We start from the raw sequence: 20,411 nt of genomic DNA, 5'->3' as shown, positions 1-20,411 counted from the left end.
ATGGGAGCAAAGCAAAGGCATACGGAATATAAGGGATATTATATTTAATAGGTAACGGTCACCAATATTTGCAATTTTGTTTTTCAATCGCTTTAGTGCAACTCGGACTTTACCTTATTAGCAGGTGTATTCATTAAAAGTGCTATCGAATTAATCATTGCTACCCTCTGTTAAAATTGTGGAAGTCAAAAGTAGAGACAACAATTTCGAAAATCTTCATCATGTGACCTCATCGTAAAACTGTGGCTAAAGATTGCAAGTTTTTTTTCTCCATTTTTCTTTTTACCATTGATAACATACAGTATCTGTAACTTTCAGCAGAAATACTGTCTTAAAACATAAAAGGGAAGACAGAGCAGCTTTCTGACCTATTTCATAACTTACAGGCGCTTCTTATTTAAACGATGGGACTTCTCTGCTGTCAGTTCACTCCCCTATCTCCACCAAGTCCCTTGGTGAGTTGCTATAATCAGAGGAATATCAGAGAGAAAATTACCTCTGACGTGCGAAGCACTGTGCCACTCACAAAGGGCGCCAAGGAAGCAACGTCCTTGCTGAACCGCCAAGGGTTTATGAATAGATTTCAAAAGCTGCAGGTACAGACGGGTTTCTTGCAATTCGATATAATCCTTTTAAAGTACTTAGAATTCTGGAGGTACGGCCATTCGATTTACTGCATTGAAGAACTGGGTCTGGTCGGTCATTGAGGCAAGATTCTAAAAAAAGGTAAAAATGTTGTCTTATTGACCGAGCTCCTTATCTCGTTTTTTGTTTCTTGTGTGGTTTATTTCAGCTGCACTGTCTTCTGCTGTGGCCAAGCTTTAAATGTCCTTCCTTAGGGAATTATGTTATTTCAAAAGGATTAACACTCCTACTCCAATGCCAGATCAGAGTGAGATCTGATCTCGTACAAATGTACATTGTCAGCCATATGAGACGTCTGTGACTATACATTTTTTTTACATATATTCTTTTTCAGCAATTGTGTTTGCAATCAGTTTATAAACTACCACCCTGCACCAAATAGAAGGCAAACAATGTAGCGCCCTTTATCAACAAATACTGTGCTATAAAAAAAAGTCAGTGTCATTTTCCATACAATTATTGGTATACATTGCTTTGTTCTGCTTTCATCGGGCAGTTGCAATCTACCATATGCGGTAGAATACACTGTCTTTATTTAATGCAGCATAAATACACACATCCATGGAATATGTTGAAGTATTTATAAATTGGCTACTTTTGCTTCAATTTATTCAACAGTTCCAGTTAATACAAAATAAAATAAAAATATAATAATGCATTTAAGTACACTAAGAATACACATTTTAAAAGCAAAATATCAGTGTTTCTCAAAATAGCATTAATAAAATAAAAAATATTATTAATAACAATAATAAAAGTGCAACATGAGCAACATATTCAATGACTTCACAAAATGATGGCTATCTCGTCTCATGCATCACAGGATGCTGGTGGCTAAGTGGGCACTAGTGCTAAACTTATGCAAACCTCAACTTCCACCAAACATACAGTGCGACAGCTCATCAATTCACACAAATTACCTTCAAAGGACATATGGACGGAGCTGTTCATAAATCTCTGATGGCATGCTAGACTAGTGCCAGTTCCAGGGACGAGATTCATAGCCTATCTGCAGTACATTGGCATGCTCTAGATTACAAATTGCTCTGACTCAGTATCTTCACGAATAGGAGTTGCAACTGTCCACATTTCATCATTATAGTTCTATGTGTCACTTTGTTTAATGCATTGCCTCCTGCGGTGGATGTTGTTTGTTCATCATGTTTAAAGAATAATTTGGTATAAAGTAATAGAAAATTCTAAACAAACAATGGTAAAGCCAAAAGACCAAGCTTTATTGGAATAACAAATGCAAACAGAGACATGCACAAATGCTATTTGCTAACACAAAGAGATGATGGACGGGGTGCTGAAACTTTTCAGACACTCACCCCCAGTCACAGATCTGGTTTGAATCTCCTTGTGTTTGCTTTGTTTGCCCTAAGTTTGCAGGGTATGCCCAGACGTGGGTCCCTTGCTCACTTTGCCACTGGATTCAAGCTAGCCATATATATATGTACTTATTATCTACTGGCGGTCGCCAGTAGATAGTTATAGTTAGGACCGAGTTCCCATAGGAAATCTGAAAATTCTATTTTGAATAACTTTGGCGCCGGTTGACTTATCTTCGTGAAATTTTCAAAACAAATGGGGCGCTCCGCTCAGCTCCTACCCTGAAAGTCTCGGGGTGATTCGTCAAGCGGGGGCTGAGAAAAAAGGGGGGCCCCAAAACGCGTTTTCCCCATGCATTTTCCCATAGGACCTTTAGTCCAAGGTACAGCCCGAAAGGCTGAACAGAATTACTTGAAATTTGGCAAAGAGCTAGTCCTGAGGTCAGGCATGTGCCTTTTGCTTAAACGGTGTAAATCCGTTCAGTAGTTCCTGAGAAAATCAAAAGTAAAATCACTTATATATCTGGGCGGAGCCTAACCACACATCTCATCGTGAGATCTGATTGGCTGTCAGCACTTCATCCAAGAAGTGTTGGCAGCCATCTTGGGACCAATATACATGATAGCACCTCATTAAAAAGCATTGCAGTTAATAGAAGGTTTTAAGACTTTAGTTACATTATAAATAATTTGTTTATGGTACCATACTCATTTTAGGAATTGTGGTGTGTTCTAAGGTGATTTTACCCTGTGAAAAAGCCTTCTGCTGTGATATCATGAATCATGTTTGAGAGAAAACTATTTTCTCATGCTTTTCCCACAGAGGTTTGGAAGGTGATCTATAAACTAATTGAGAGCATATTTTCTGTAAATTCACATTATCTTTCTCAGTCATGTGAGAATGAAGTCTGACATTCTCAGTAAAACATGTACATCCAACAAGGGCAGAGACTGTCAGTTGATTCCTTTGTGTTCTACTGCAGCTTCCCAGAGTGTTCTAAAGAACAACTAGAGTGCTAACAGTTCTACTTATGACAAACGTATGGCACACCTGAAGCCATCTTGGTTGGAATAAAGTGGTAATTCTTAAAACATTTAATTTAAAAAGGAACAAAATGAGGGGGTTCATTTTGCCATAGAAAGTATGATTAGTGCTGCAGAAAGAAAAATTAGGGCAAATTTTGAGTGACTTCTCAAATCCTCTTCTATTTCATTAAAAAATTCTGACATGCAGACTGAAACATGCACTTTCAAGTTTCAATACCAACAGCAGACTTCCCTGGTGAGCAGTAGCTTTACTACAGTGATCTAATAAGCAACTAGAGTGCTAACATTCTGAATTTATGGCAAATTTGTGACACATCTGAATGCCTTCTTGATGGAATCAAAGTAAAAAACTGAAAGTATTTCCTACTGAGGAGACTGTAGTAAATGAGGAAATTAGGAAATATCATAACAAATAAGTCTCCCAAAATGGCCACCAGAGACAAAAGAGCCCAAATTTAGCCCAAATATCACCCAGATGTAGCCCAAGTATAGCCCAATGACAGAATGTTCCAGAGTGTTCTAACGAACAACTAGAGCGCTAACAGTCTTACTTATGACAAAAGTATGGCACACCTGAAGCCATCTTGAATGGAATAAAGTGGTAACACTTAAAACATTTAATTTACAAAGGAACACAATGAGGGGATTCATTTTGCCATAGAAATTATGATTAGTGCTGCAGAAAGAAAAATTAGGGCACATTTTGACTTCTCAAATCCTCTTCTATGTCATAAAAAAATTCTGACATGCAGACTGAAACATGCACTTTGAATACCAGCAGCAGACTTCCCTGGTGAGCAGTAGTTTTACTACAGTGATCTAATGAGCAACTAGAGTGCTAACATTCAGAATTTACGGCAAATGTGTGACACATCTGAATGCCTTCTTGATGGAACCAAGTAAAAAACTGAAAGTATTTCCTACTGAAGAGACTGCAGTAAATGAGGAAATTAGGAAACTTCATAACAAATAAATCTGCCAAGATGGCCACCAGAGACAAAAGAGCCCAAATGTAGCCTAAATATCACCCAGATGTAGCCCAAGTATAGCCCAATGACAGAATGTCCCAGAGTGTTCTTAAGAACAACTAGAGCGCTTACTGTCTTACTTATGACAAAAGTATGGCACACCTGAAGCCATCTTGATTGGAATAAACTGGTAACACTTAAAACATTTAATTTAAAAAGGAACACAATGAGGGGTTCATTTTGCCATAGAAATTATGATTAGTGCTGAAGAAAGAAAAATTAGGGCAAATTTTGAGTGACTTCTCAAATCCTCTTCTATTTCATTAAAAAATTCTGATATGCAGACTGAAACATGCACTGTTAATACCAGCAGCAGACTTCCGTGGTGAGCAGTAGCTTTACTACAGTGATCTAATGAGCAACTAGAGTGCTATCATTCAGAATTTATGGCAAATGTGTGACAAATCTGAATACCTTCTTGATGGAATCAAAGTAAAAAACTGAAAGCATTTCCTACTGAGGAGACTGCAGTAAATGAGGAAATTAGGAAACTTCATAACAAATAAATCTCCCAAGATGGCCACCAGACACAAAAGAGCCTAAATGCAGCACAAATATCACCCAGATGTAGCCCACATGTAGCCCAATGACAGAAGTGTGCAAAACACTTATTTTCTGTCTATTTGCAGTTTTATATAGTGCAGACTTGTCAGGTATTGAATGCTTTACATGAGCATTGGTTACATCACACAAGATCAAATTCATTTTGGTTGTAGACATGGGGAGATTGAGTGATTTGACCACAATCACAGAATGTTGAGCAGTTGCAAATCAAGTGGTCAACTGGATAAAAAAACATAAAGATTACAAATAATTTTTTTTTTTTATTTCAAGTCGTTTTTATTGAAATAAAACAGAAAAGACAAAGACAATACAGTAACTCTTCCGTTACCTGAGAGATTCGAGTCAGTTATTGTCGAACAATTACAGATACCAAAAAGTAAGTAGCAAATAACAGATAACAAATAATATAAAATAAATCAACTCTTGCTTGCATCATCGATATACAGATATGTATACAATGCTCGACATGTGGATGCGGCGCTTGCGGGCTGAAGAGGGGATCATAAACGCACTCACAAATATCACGGGTCAGTAGATCCAAACCACATTATATTACCTCAAGGTGGTTCATAGCAAAAGGAGGATGCGTCCAAGGATTTCCAGAGCTTTCTATTGGACGGGCTCCAAGTAGATGCTTGCAATGCCGGATTACTAGCACCTCTCAGAAATGATAACCACTCCTGCCATATTTTGAAGCTTAACCTCACTTGCATTTTCCCATTTGCATAAAACCACCTTACATGCCAATGTCATCATCAAGTCCAGAAGCTGACGATCATGAACAGTTGAAAGCAGTGGGTCTAGCGCCCCTAGAATTACATACACAAAGTCCCGTACAGGCCTTATCTTGAAAACATGATAAATGCAGTCAAATATTTTCCCCCAGTAATCTCCCAGAGAAGGACAGTTAAATAGCATGTGTGCAAGATCCCCAGAACCCGACTGGCAATTCCAACATGTAGGAGAGTCCCTCAATTTGCATTTGAAGAGTTTATCCGGCGTCCAAAATGCTCTGTTGATTAACATGAACTTTGTTTGGAATAGGATAGGTGAAACTTTATGTGCAAGGGCCATCTTGTGGATCACATCCCAGTCGAAGGATATGCCTGTTAGATTCGGTTCACCCTCCCATTTTACTTCCACCATTTTTTGTTTTGTCTTGGGCAAGGGCAATAGTAGTTTGTACACCCTCGAGACGAAGTGGCCCGCATGCAGAAGGCGTGGGAGATGAGTTATTAGCCATGGTGTATATGGAGAGAAATTACGAGCAGTTAATATCGCTTTGATTTTCAAGAATTCATAAAAATCCATCAGGGCAAGATCATACCTCCGTTGCAAAATCGAGAACGGAAGCGGGTCTTTACCATCGTACAGATCCCCCACCAAGTTAATGCCCCTCTTGGACCATGATTCCCAAAATATCCTACTACCATTATGTTTGAGATGGGAATTCCTCCACAGGGACATAAAGGATGACCTAGGGAATGTCAACTTTGTATTATGTGTTTGGTCAAGTCTGAGCAAAGCCCGTCTAGTATTTAGCATGATATATTTGGAGTGTGGTAGGTGTGATAGGTCCATAGTGAGGAGGGCCTCCAGAGGCGCGTGATCCACCAGCGACTCCTCAATACTAACCCATACTGGTGTATATGCCGGGGATTTTATCAGCCACTGGGCTCCTTGTTTGCAAAGAAACGCCGTTTGATAGTTCCTGAACGATGGGAGACCCAGACCTCCTTTATCCTTTGCCAATTGCAGCTTTTTCAGTGAGATTCTGGCCCTCTTGCCCTGCCACAGGAAACTACCAAACAGCTGATCTACCTTAGTAATAACATTATTTGAGAACGTCATAGGGAGCATGCTGGCCAAATAGTTAACCAACGGAGTTGACATCATTTTGAGCGTATCCGCTCTACCCCACCAAGAGAGGAATTTCGGAGACCACCCTTCCAGCAATGTGGATATCTTTTTGAGGGTCAATTCTTCATTCACTCTCAGTGTAGAAATCAGATCCTTGTCAAAATCTAACCCCAGATATTTAAAACAATGAGGTTGCCACGTAAGAACTGGATTCCTTTATCCCCAACATTGTTCAGGAGTTTGACCTCCGTTTTGTCTTTATTAAGTTTATACCCCGAAACTCTGGAAAATTCCTCAATATCAGCCATGAGTGCGGGTATGGCCTCACCCGCTCTCTCAGACAGAACAAGTACATCATCTGCATATGCCGTTAGTTTAACAGTGCAGTCACCAAACGGAATACCAGCTATTTTAGGATCATTTCTTATATGAAATAAGAACGGTTCAATGGCCAACAAGAACAATGAGGGAGACAGGGGGCATCCCTGCCTCGTACCCTGCTTTAAACTGAAGGAGGAGGAGAAAGATCCACCCGCCCTAACTCTTGCTGAAGGGCAGCAATAAAGGGACATTACCAGTCTTGTGAATGACTCCCCCAAATTGAATCTACGTAGGACTGCTTCAAGGAAGGACCAGTCAACCTTATCGAAGGCTTTTTCAGCGTCTAGTGTTATTGCTGCCGTAGGTGTGTCCAGGAGTTTCGCGTTTTCCAAAACATGTGCCAAAATCCTTGTATTATCACTGGACAACCTGTTTTTAAGAAAGCCTGCTTGGGATGGGTGGATTAACTGGGGAAGGACCTTCTGGAGGCGAGCGGAAAGTATCATAGCTAATAGCTTACAATCTATATTAATCAGAGAAATCGGCCTATAATTTTTCGGTAGTGACGGGTCCTTCCCATCCTTGGGAAGTACTGCAATTATTGCTTCAGCTAGAGTACCTCTAACCTCACCAGATTTGTTTATGCCCTGGAATAGATGTAAGAGGGGTTCAACTAAGAGGGAGGGGAAGGTTTTGTAAAATTTAGCTGTAAAGCCATCAGGCCCTGGCGCTTTCCCTGTTTTCAGATTTTTGATTGCAGTCTCTATCTCTAGAGTACTAATCGGGGCATTGAGGCTGACCTGGTCCTCAGCAGATAGCTGTGGAAGATCGCATTCGTCTAAATACTGCGTAATCCTGGTTTCCTCCACCGCCTCATTCTTCGCATAAAGATCTTCGTAGAATACTCTGAACACCTCTGTTATTTTGTCTGGGTCCGAATGCGAGGATCCTGAGGCATCTTTAATGACGCTAATAGTATTCTTCTGGACTTTAAACTTCAAGTACGAGGCTAGGCTCTTGCCAGCCTTGTTGGACTCACAGAGCTTGAATCTCCGTCTGTTATCAAGCCATGCTCCCGCTCTCTCGCTAACTATTTTATTATATTCATATTTTTTATTCGCCAATGCATAAAGAGACATATCATCCCTATCCTTTAAGTGCCTATTCTCTAGGTTCGTGATTTCGTTTTCCAAGGACTCCAACTTTGCATTATAGTTCCTGTTCATTGCTGATCTGATTTTGATACACACTCCCCTTATGGTACTTTTCAAGGCATCCCACCTAATGAGATCAGACGTGTCCCCCTCCTTGTTAATCTGTAGGTAAGAAGAGATCGCATCTTGTATTGTGGCCCGATGCATATCACTATTTAGGATTTCGTCATTCAGACGCCAAGACGTCTGACGAGAGGAAGGTTTGACATTAGCAACGGACAAAGAGATGCAAGAGTGATCAGACACTACACGGGGTTCTATGTTAGTAGACTCTATTCTAGGGACCCCGTTCTGTGTGATGAAGATGTAATCGATCCGGGAATACGAGTCATGCGGTGAGGAGTAAAAAGTATAGTCTCTCCCAGTGGGATTCTGGAGCCGCCATGTGTCCACCAAGTGGAAGCGTTGGCACAGATTTAGGAAAGCTTTATGTGATTTATTTGTTTTGAAGGGACAGTGGGAATCTCTATCTAGAGTTGCATCCATTGGAAGATTGAAATCCCCAGCTAATATGTGGACCGCATTATCTGGGATAGTTGTCAAGTGCTTGTTCAGATCCTCCCAAAAAGTCAATTCAGTAGTGTTAGGAGCATATATGTTTGTTACATAAAACTCAGTGTTGTCCCTACTCAGCTTGACCTGGACCCACCTTCCGTCAGCACTTGTTTCGGAGGACAGAATCTCCACCTTAGATTTCCTCGCAACCAATATCAGAACACCATTCTTTTTGTTCACAGCCTCTGCACCCACGACCTCATTATAAAACTTATTTCTCATGTGATAAAACTGCCTAGCCTCAAGCTTCGTCTCCTGAAGCAAAACAATGTCACCTCTCATTCTTTTTACATAATCTAAAATCTTTTGTCTCTTGACCGGCTGGTTCAGGCCTTTAACATTAAGAGATAATATCTTCAATCTGTCCACATTACATACTCCCAATGGAGAATTAACTGAGCTATGTGACATCAGTAAGTTGCACCTTCGTGTCGGTAAGTATATATTTCACATGGTAAACGCAATTAGTGCGATAGTAGAGCCCCTCACCACCCCCACCCCCGAGCACTGAGACAATGAAGACCATGCAAGCAAGAGAAAACAAAAGCAAAAAACATAGAACACTTACCCTACCCCAAAAGACCCTCAACCCCCCACCCTCCCCACCCCAACTGTACGTAGTAGGCATGGTGACTGGAAAGAGATTGCGCTGCATCCTCCCCGTGCCTAACCATTCCAAATACAACATAGAACAGAGGAACTAACATATTCGATCTGAGGTTTGCTGCTAACCAGTGTACTCCCCACCAGTCCACCTCAAGTGGACAACCTACAGAGACCTCACCTGCCAGACCAGGGTGAATAACAAATACTCAATAAGCCATCAACTTGCTCTTCTCAACCCACATATGGAGCTAGCCCCGTAGTAATCAGGATCTAGGTAACTGACGTTCAGCATACTGACAGGGAATAATGGAAGCATACTTTATACCAAAAGGGTTCAATAACAACTGCATTCAACCAACAGGTCTCTCATTTGTGAGTACCCTCAAGCAGAGAGTCTTGTCTCAGCAACCTTCTACAGAGAGAAAACGAATCACATATGTAATTGATTGGAGTGCGTATGCAGGGATCTATCATTTATAACCTGAGGCCGAGGCCGAGGCCCGGTCCGCTGCGCCTTCAGTGTTACTTATGTCCATGTCTAAGTCATCCGGACCATCAATCATCCGTTTCAATTTCGTGGGGTCCGAAAAAAGGTGCGGAGATCCATGGATCATCACACGATACCGTGCTGGGCCCACGAACCCATATTGGAAGCCCCTTTTCTTTAATAGCGGTCGCAATGCCAAGAACGCCTTTCTGACCTCCACCGTCTCTTTACTGTAATCCTGTGAGATGTAGATTTTGACAGATTTCCACAGAATATGGTTGTTCTTCCGCATAAAGCCAAGGATTTGCTCTACATGCTGGTAGCGTAGCGGCTTGCATACAATGGCTCTAGGACCTTTTTGATTCTTACTTATCTTGCCAGGCACTCTATGGGCCCTATCGAATTCCAGCGGGTGAAGGAAGGTCATGTTAGTAGCCTGAGTGAACCAAGATTCCAAGAAGGCCACACAGTTCCCATGTTGATCCTCTGAACCTTCAGGAAGACCAAAAATACGTAGATTCCCCCGTCTATTCCTGTCCTCCAACTCCGCGAGTTTCCGTGTTGTTTGATCCGTGGTTATGCATAGGCGCTTAATGACATTACAGGATTTGGCTTCCATGTCTTCAAGTCTGCTAATCCTTGATTCCGCTTCTATCAGCTTTGCATTGGTCTCGCGAATATCCTGTCTAATCGCCGCCACTTCCTCTTTGGTCGCTTTAGCCAGATCCCTCACTTCATCTAGTCTGTTAAGTATCATTTCTATCGGGTCGGGGTTGCTTTTCCCCCCCTTGCTGGGTGAGTTCGGATTCGACTGATCAGATTTGAGTTTCTTCATGCTTTTCACTACTTCTTTATTATCTGTCATGGTTGCCAGTCACGCAGATACCGAGGTCGTTGTCTACGGCTTCCTCGCGGCACCAACCAGCCTTATGGAGTACCCACGATCACCGACCTCTTCACTTTCTTCCTTACTCTTCCGTTAGCCAAAGTACCCAAATGCACTATTATTGACACTGACCACCATGCCTGCGCACTGACCACCACGCTTGTTAAGATTATCGCAGTACCTGTCCTCAGCTTGACCGCTTCTGGACCGCTCCCCGCGTGATTGCTGGTTCGCCGAGTGGAGGCACACACTTCATCCGAGGTCAGACGCGTGCGTCATGCATCGCCATTTTGGCAGCCAACATGTGTGTACAAAGCTGGGCTGGACTGGACTGCACGGTCACTTGAAATAACCGCGTATTAGTGATGAGTGTAAGCCGCACCGGACCAAAGCAATATATCTCAGAGCAGCAGTTTGGCAAATCCAAGACCTCAAAGTGTAGCGCAGGCCTTAGTCCGAATCCACGAGCCATCAAACCTCAAATCAGGACTCCAGAAGCATCAACCCAGGAATGCAGACCCTGCTACATGTGCCGCAACAGACCCAGCCGAGTTTATCCTGTGTTTACTGGACAGACTATTCCACATTCACTCCGTCGTTCCGACATTGCCACCATTATGAAGAATGCGTAGGCGCCAACTGCACTGAACAGATGAAAACGCTGAATCAGCTCTGTCGATCATACCATCATAGCACGCCTCAGGCCACAGCAGCAGCGACCGTCAGACATAGTCCTCAGCGAGCACAGCTCGCTCTTCGGGCGCCGTTGCACCACCATGGAATCCCCTGCTAGGGAGCCTGTGCCGCCATTTTGTGTGCGCGAAAAGCGCTGATGAGCCCCTCTGGTCCGAGTCTGTCCGAATCTGTCCAAACAGACCTGCTCACTCGCGATCCTTCAGGAGCATATTCTTCCGTCACAGCCCCCAGCAGACGTTCACCGAGACCATCGGGTGACTCTACAACCGGCCGCCGACATTCAGGGCACTCACGCGGTTTCATCGCTTGTCTCAATCGCCGCAGCCACCGGGCGGGCATTCGGAGCCCCAGAAACACAGCATCCCGGCATCAAAAATCCTCCAGTTTGGACTTAAAATGCTCCCCTCACATTCCGATCGCCGAATCCACAATGTGAAACGGCATCGGGGTCGACAGTACACGATCTTCCTCCCTCAGATAGTTTCTGCACGGGCGGAGAGAATCACCAAGCCGCCATCATTCTCCGCGTCCAAACCACGCCCCCCAAGATTACAAATAATTTAAAAGTTCTTTGTCGCTATTTGAAAACTCAGAAAATATGTCCTCATGTTAGTTTTTTAGAACACTAACCATAATTTTGATGCAAATAAGACCCTCTCATATATGTAATTTCTAATGGAAATACTCTAGGTATTACAGTTTTGATTACATCAAGATGACATTAATAAATATAGAATGTTAGCAATCTAGTTGTTCATTGGGATACTGTTGAGAGGCAGAGGCCAGGGGCACGGACTCTGAATATGTGACGTCATCAGCAGTGCATTGCGGGCGCACGAGTTATAGTTAGCTGAACTAACTATAACGGGGGAATTTCAATGGTTTTGTACGAGTGAAAAGTCCAGCTAACTATAACACCCCTGAAACCTATGGTTTTTTCAGTGAATATAGAGATAGATATAGCTGTCTGTACTGCTCGATTTTTCCGGTCTTATTGTGTTGAAGGGTGATTTAGGTGACTTCAGTCTCTTCCCATTCAAGTCTAAGGGTTAGAGTAGTGTATAGAGCCTATTTATTAGGCACTTCGACATGATCCTGTGTTCTTCCCCATAGATCAGGGTTTGCATATATATATCCTAGGGGATAGATTCGTTAGCATTAGGGGTAATCTGTTCTGTAGTGAGGGTATTTCATGGAGCCGTGCTGAATTCAGGCCTGGTAGGCCTTAAACGGGAGAGACTCCATCTTTCCTCCTGCTCTGGCAGCTCGGGATGTTTCTAGGTCATAGGCAGTGTTTTAGTTAGGAGGTGTTATTCGCTTGGAGAGAACCGGTTCAGGCCGGCCCTTATCGAAGGATTGTATTTTTCTTCATGCCGAAGACACTACATCAGGCCGGCCGGCTGGGAACGTGTCCTTGGCACGGGGAGGTACAAGAATTTGGTGGGCGGCAGGTTACGGGTTGGAATTTTCCATGAGGAAATGCACGTCTATATTAGTAAAAGTTTGAGGCAGATACTGGCACTTGCTTCTTGTCCATGGGCGGCACCTGGCCGTTAGTAGTAAAGCTGCTACTTATTCCAGGGAAGACAGATGACAAACTTGGAGGTGGAGAAAAACCGAGAGATAGATATTCCAAAGAGAAGAGAGTAGCCGATGAGGAAGAGGTCCCAGTGACTCGGAGAGGGAGACGGGAGTAAACCCGTGATTGCGGAGGTGTGACTTCCAGGCGAAGCCGAGGCGCAGACGAGAAGGGAACCTAGATGACCATTGAGTGCAGGCTACATACAACCAAGGTGATGTCAACCCCTTACTATTAGAGTGTACAACTTAATCTTTCACTTTTCTTTGCAGGCTATGTGATACGTATTATGTTCCGTGAGTGTGCATGTAATAACTAAATAAAGTATTCAGTTTGTAGTAAAGCAATATGTGCTACGTGTTCTTGTGTAAGAGGGTAACCTATTCTTCTAGTCAGCTGTGACTTAACATGAACAGATGTTAATCCTGATCAGGTAGGTGGTAACTGAATAAGGGAGAAAGGAGCCCTTCGAACTGGGGAACAAGTTGTGCTCGACTAGCTGTCTTTGTGTGATCTGATATATAGTAACACTGATGTCGTGGTAATTATAGGATGAACTCGTGCTAAGGCTGCCGTCTGGGCAGGAAGTCCTGGGTCCATTTGGGACCGCGAGGCTGTGACTGCCGTCTGGGCAGGAAGTCTGTGGCTGCCGTCTGGGCAGGAAGTCCTGGGTCCGTTTGGGACCGCGAGGCTGTGACTTGTCTAAAGCTGCCGTCTGGGCAGGAAGTCCTGGGTCCGTTTGGGACCGCGAGGCTGTGGCTGCCGTCTGGGCAGGAAGTCCTGGGTCCGTTTGGGACCGCGAGGCTGTGGCTGCCGTCTGGGCAGGAAGTCCTGGGTCCGTTTGGGACCGCGAGGCTGTGACTTGTCTAAAGCTGCCGTCTGGGCAGGAAGTCCTGGGTCCGTTTGGGACCGCGAGGCTGTGGCTGCCATCTGGGCAGGAAGTCCTGGGTCCGTTTGGGACCGCGAGGCTGTGGCTGCCGTCTGGGCAGGAAGTCCTGGGTCCATTTGGGACCGCGAGGCTGTGGCTGCCGTCTGGGCAGGAAGTCCTGGGTCCATTTGGGACCGCGAGGCTGTGACTGCCGTCTGGGCAGGAAGTCTGTGGCTGCCGTCTGGGCAGGAAGTCCTGGGTCCATTTGGGACCGCGAGGCTGTGACTTGTAGGTCTTGGTATATATAGTAGGAATTCCCTGTCCTTAGGTGGTACATATATGTGGTTATTTAGGTGTAAATAGGCCCTAGGGAGGGGGTAACGTTCTGGTTTGGGTTAGAGAGGCTCTGCTGAGCGGGTTCCGAAAACCCAAGCAGAACATTTGGCGTCACGAACCGTTTACGAAACCTGTGTGCGTTGTGGTTGTCTTGTGTTTGCTTTCGGCGCGTGCGTGGTTTTGTTTGCATTTTATTTTTGTATATTTGTGTGTATAGTTTTTATTTTTCTTCCTTCTTTTCTTTCTCTTCTTTTCTTCTTTTTCCTTTTTCACGATGTTTTCTAGAAGGTCTAAATCTACTTTTAAGTTGCCCGTTGATATTCCCGGATGGGATTCAACGTCTTATGAAGCCTTGGCCCGTGAGTGGGCTGATTCCACTGGTTTGAGTGAGAATTGGAACTCTTCTTTGGAGCTGGCAGAGGCGGCTGATGTGATTGCTTGTTTGCAGAAGGCACCCGTATCGAAGGGTGAGGAGATTCCCATTTTGGGGCGCAGAGGTTGGATTCTTTTGTCTGCATACAGGATTCTGCATGAGAGATTGTTGAAGTTACAGATATCTCTTAAAGATGTGGAAGCGCACTTTGTTGAGATTCAGAATTCTCATACTTTGTTGCGGTGTCAAAATAAGTTGCTTGCTGATAAACTTGAGACTTACCAAACTATTGCCGAACGGGCGGCTGTGCGAATTGCTCGTTATAAATACAAGAACAGGCGCGGTCGGGTTTCGACGCGAAAGGTGCGTCTGGTCGTGGCGACAGCTGGGCTGGATTGGAATCCTGATGAATGGGATGGTAATATCTGGAACTCGACGGATTCTTGTTCCTCGGGTGAGGAGTCTGCCAAGCGCGAGTCTTCTCGCTCCCGCCATGATTGTAAGTCTGCTTCTCGCACCTTTGATGGTGCACCCCGTGATTACGCTCGTTCTTCGAGTGGGATCAATGCTTCTTACACTGATTGTCCCTCTACGAGTACTGATCGGGCTCCTTGTGATGCTCGTCCCGCGGTTTCTGCGCATCCAGTTTTCCGTCGGAAGTTGCAGCAGTCTCCCAATGCTCCGCAGGGTATTTCTTTGGACTGTTTAGAAGACTTTACTCAGCAGGAAATTAGTGATATTTTGCAGCGATTTCGGCAGCGAGCTGGTGAGTCCTTGCTCACATGGATGGTGCGCCTTTATGAACTGGGCGCTGCTGGTATTATGTTGGATACTGGCGATTGTTTAAAGTTCTGTTCCTTGAGTTTGGATTCTACTGTGCAGGATCATTTTCGTAACTATAATGGTGTTGGTCAGATTTCTTTACTCCAATTGGCGACTGAGGGTTGTAATCTAAAATATCCTACTGAATCTGACTGGCCTGTGAATGACAAGCCGTGGTATACTTTGCGTGATGCTGCTCAACGTCTCAAAGAGGAGGTGATGAAAACGGCAATTTTTCTGGGTACTGCTGACAGGTTGCTTGATGGTTCATTGACATCTTCTGTGCGGAACCGTATCATTCGATCTTCCCCTGTTGCTTATAAGCAGGTCATGATGACTTTATTGATTAATCAGATTGGGAACGTATTATCTACGGTTTTGGAATCGGTGCGCCAACTCGGTGAGTTGGGCGAGTGGTTTAAACCTGAACGGCAGTCCCGGCCTGACACTCGTACTCCTGGTGAAAATAAACTTACTAGACGTGATATTTTTTCTGGTCTTCTGGCTGATGGTGTGCGGAGGGAGGATATTGATGGTGAGACTACCGCTCGTTTGTGGGAGTTGTTTCGCAAACGTGGCTTGGATCGAAAGGAGGGTGCCCGGCGTGTTCGGACCACTGAGTGTGACCGTGGTGGTTCTGACGGTAGCGGTGATGACGACCGCCGTGGGCGCTCTGTTCGTCGTGATGATCGACGTTCTGCACGTGATGTGTCCCCCCGTCGAGAGAGAGACAGGGAGAGAGAGGGGGAAAGAGAAAGGGGGAGAACTGACTATGTTTACAGCAGACGTAGAGATGATAGGGATCAATCCCCTGAGTTGAGGAGGAGAGAGGATCGTCACAGTTTGGTCGATCGTAACCCGCAGTACGATGCAGAAGATACGAATCCGTTCCGTACTGGGAATGGATATGAACAGGAGGTACCGATACCTAAGAAACGTGAGAGTCTTTATCCTGATCTATCCTGGTACACAGAATGCAGTAAGAATGACTAGGAAATAGGTCAAGCTCCGGTACACAGATGGGCTCACAGAGATAATAGACCCTATGTAGATATTGATATTTATTGGAGACATCGTAATATCCAAAGGGCCCGAGCATTGGTAGATACAGGAGCGGAGGCCACTCTTATTCATGGAAAATCAAAGAAGTTTACAGGTCAGCCTTTTACTATTACCGGATTAGGTGGAAAAGAAACCCCTGCAGTTCAAACTTTGCTTGAAATGAGAATAGGTAGAATTCCTAGAAAAGAGTATTCTGTACTAGTAGTGCCACTTCTAGAATTCATAATTGGGATTGATATTTTGAGAGGAATGACTTTGCATCTAGATGACGGATGTTACCAATTTGGAACAACGCATTATATATCGTCCAGACCTATACGGGTTGGTCGTTTAAGAATGCCCCCCATACAAGTTCCCCATGCGACAAAAGTGGTTTTTCAGAAGCAGTATCGTATTCCAGGTGGTTATGAGGAGATTAGTACCACTATTCAGGAGTTAGTGGATGCAGGAGTCATAACCCCAGTTACTGGAGAAGGTGACCGGCTACACAGACCTCGCTAGCGCTAGCAGCGCTTTCTGGATGCTTTCTTTGTTTTTAAAAAACCCCGTTTTGTATTTCATTTGATTTGCGTATTTTGCTCCTTGTTTTTATTGACACTGACCTCCCTGGCCTCATTCTCGCACCATAGAACCCCCCTGGGGACCATCTACACCGCCTTTGGCGGGTCCGGGATCACGGGGAAGCGGGGGCCACAACTTTGAGCGCCATCTTGCTTTGGGCTGGTGCACTCTCGCGTAATCTCGCGAGATCTCGCACTTGGAGCCTACTTGAGGCAGCGAGTGGTGAGGGGTCAGCCTGGAGAAGGTGACCGGCTACACAGACCTCGCTAGCGCTAGCAGCGCTTTCTGGATGCTTTCTTTGTTTTTAAAAAACCCCGTTTTGTATTTCATTTGATTTGCGTATTTTGCTCCTTGTTTTTATTGACACTGACCTCCCTGGCCTCATTCTCGCACCATAGAACCCCCCTGGGGACCATCTACACCGCCTTTGGCGGGTCCGGGATCACGGGGAAGCGGGGGCCACAACTTTGAGCGCCATCTTGCTTTGGGCTGGTGCACTCTCGTGTAATCTTGTGAGATCTCGCACTTGGAGCCTACTTGAGGCAGCGAGTGGTGAGGGGTCAGCCTGGAGAAGGTGACCGGCTACACAGACCTCGCTAGCGCTAGCAGCGCTTTCTGGATGCTTTCTTTGTTTTTAAAAAACCCCGTTTTGTATTTCATTTGATTTGCGTATTTTGCTCCTTGTTTTTATTGACACTGACCTCCCTGGCCTCATTCTCGCACCATAGAACCCCCCTGGGGACCATCTACACCGCCTTTGGCGGGTCCGGGATCACGGGGAAGCGGGGACCACAACTTTGAGCGCCATCTTGCTTTGGGCTGGTGCACTCTCGCGTAATCTCGCGAGATCTCGCACTTGGAGCCTACTTGAGGCAGCGAGTGGTGAGGGGTCAGCCTGGAGAAGGTGACCGGCTACACAGACCTCGCTAGCGCTAGCAGCGCTTTCTGGATGCTTTCTTTGTTTTTAAAAAACCCCGTTTTGTATTTCATTTGATTTGCGTATTTTGCTCCTTGTTTTTATTGACACTGACCTCCCTGGCCTCATTCTCGCACCATAGAACCCCCCTGGGGACCATCTACACCGCCTTTGGCGGGTCCGGGATCACGGGGAAGCGGGGGCCACAACTTTGAGCGCCATCTTGCTTTGGGCTGGTGCACTCTCGCGTAATCTCGCGAGATCTCGCACTTGGAACCTACTTGAGGCAGCGAGTGGTGAGGGGTCAGCCTGGAGAAGGTGACCGGCTACACAGACCTCGCTAGCGCTAGCAGCGCTTTCTGGATGCTTTCTTTGTTTTTAAAAAACCCCGTTTTGTATTTCATTTGATTTGCGTATTTTGCTCCTTGTTTTTATTGACACTGACCTCCCTGGCCTCTTTCTCGCACCATAGAACCCCCCTGGGGACCATCTACACCGCCTTTGGCGGGTCCGGGATCACGGGGAAGCGGGGGCCACAACTTTGAGCGCCATCTTGCTTTGGGCTGGTGCACTCTCGCGTAATCTCGCGAGATCTCGCACTTTGGAGCCTACTTGAGTCTTTTCTCGGTCGCGCAGCGGTGACGCGCAGCGGTGCGCCTTCATCGCGCCTGAGTCAAGCCAGAGTCTGCCCGTCTGCGCCCGTCCGCGCTAAGGAGGTGCGGGGTGCGGCGGACTCTTACATCTATCCTATGGCTGCGCTGTCTCTCAGGTATGGTAGAGATGATTTATTGGCCGTACGTGACCATTGCTCCGTCTGTCCACTCCCGCCTGTAGCACCACTAAGGGGCCCTTATCGGTGTACCTGTTGCTGTTGGCACCTGCCGCCCCCATCTCGCATTCGCTCCAGCCACAGTTCATCTCGGCAGAGCAGTGCGTTGGAGGGGAATGTTGCCAGCATATCTAGCCTAAATGTCAGATCTCTGGTCAAACATCAGGCGGAGATCTTTGACATGGTCACTAATGACTCCCCTGATGTGCTTTTTATGACTGAGACATGGTTACAAGATGATGACACAGCGATTTTAAACCTTGCCTTCCCCCCTGATTATACCGTGGTAACTCTCAATCGCGGTTCAAGAGGTGGTGGGATTGCAATGGCGGTGAAACGGCGCTTTCCTTGTGAATGGAAAGAATTAAAACTTCCAGGTTGTGAATGTGCTCGTTTCAGAATCTCTCTGTCTCATTGTTTTAGCTTTTCAGGTCTTTTAATATATCGGCCTCCGGGCTGCGATGCGGCATTTAGGGCTGCTCTCCCGGACGTCATTAGCATAGAAGCGCTCGGCTGTGCTAATTTTAATGTGGTCGGTGACCTTAATTTGCATTTTGACTGTCCTTCTCAATCTTCTATTAGGAGCTGTTTAGCAGATCTGGAAGCTTTGCAGCTTACCCAGAGAGTGATGTCCCCCTCCCATTCTTATGGTCACATATTGGATCCGTTCTTTACCACCTTAGAGGAGATTACTTTATACCACCCTGTCCAGCTAGCTTGGACAGATCATATGCTGGTGAAAGCAGTTCTCCCCGTGGCAGATTCTCTTTTCGTGGCACTGAATAAAACTTCTCTGTCCCGCCAGTGGTGTAAATTAAAGCTCGATGATTTTTACCTTTTATTAGGTAAAACACCCCTACCCTTCCTCTCTGACGTGGACGGTGGGTATGATGCATTCTGCACTTGGATTGACACAGCCTTAGACTCTCTTATCCCCTGTGTACGTTCCAAGTGCCGGACCAAGGCTCATAGCCCGTGGTATGATGAGACTCTGGTGTCTCTCAAGAGAGAGTGTAGGCAAGCGGAAAGGCGATGGAGGAAAGCCTACGATCCCGCGCTTAAGATCCGCTACCTCACTATATCCAAGGCATATCACAGAGCGGTGTGTCGTACACGTGCCGCTTTTTATGCGCAGGAGTTTCGGAACAGCCCGAACCCTTCCAAATTAATCTTCAAGGTCCTAAAGGACCTCATAACTAAGAGGACCCCTGCAGCTGAAATATGCACAGACTCCCATTGCGAGCGCTTGGCCTTGTTTTTTGTTCAGAAGGTGCAAGCTATTTACCACTCCTTCCCTACTGCCGTGCACTGTTTGAATCCTGTTGATTGTCCTGAGTTCAAGGATAGGATCCTGGACTGTCTAGCCCCCCTATCGGAGGAGGGTTTTGATCTCCTGAGCCAAAAAATTAAATCTGGCTCCCCGGCAGACCCCCTCAAACCGGCCTTATTTAAAAACATGCGGGATACATGCCGTGCTCCCTTACTTTCCCTCATCAATATGTCTCTGGGTTCAGGGACCGTACCTACCAAGTGGAAGCAAGCGGTAGTTACTCCCATTCTGAAAAAGCCTACCCTCGACCCAACTAAACCTGAGAACTACCGCCCCATCTCCTTGCTGCCGTGGGCTGCCAAAGTCGTCGAAACCCACGTGAATGGGATCCTGGCAGACCATCTTGATAAAGCTAACATCTTGGACCCCACACAAAATGGTTTCCGTAAAGCCCACAGCACGGAGACTGCCCTGCTATACATGGCTGAACATCTGCGCTCCGTGCTGGACACCGGTCAAACAGCGGCACTCCTTTTGTTAGACCTGAGTGCCGCC

Source organism: Triturus cristatus, chromosome 10, assembly GCF_964204655.1.
Source record: "Triturus cristatus chromosome 10, aTriCri1.1, whole genome shotgun sequence".
Classification (NCBI taxonomy): domain Eukaryota; kingdom Metazoa; phylum Chordata; class Amphibia; order Caudata; family Salamandridae; genus Triturus; species Triturus cristatus.
This window is presented reverse-complemented; position numbering follows the sequence as displayed.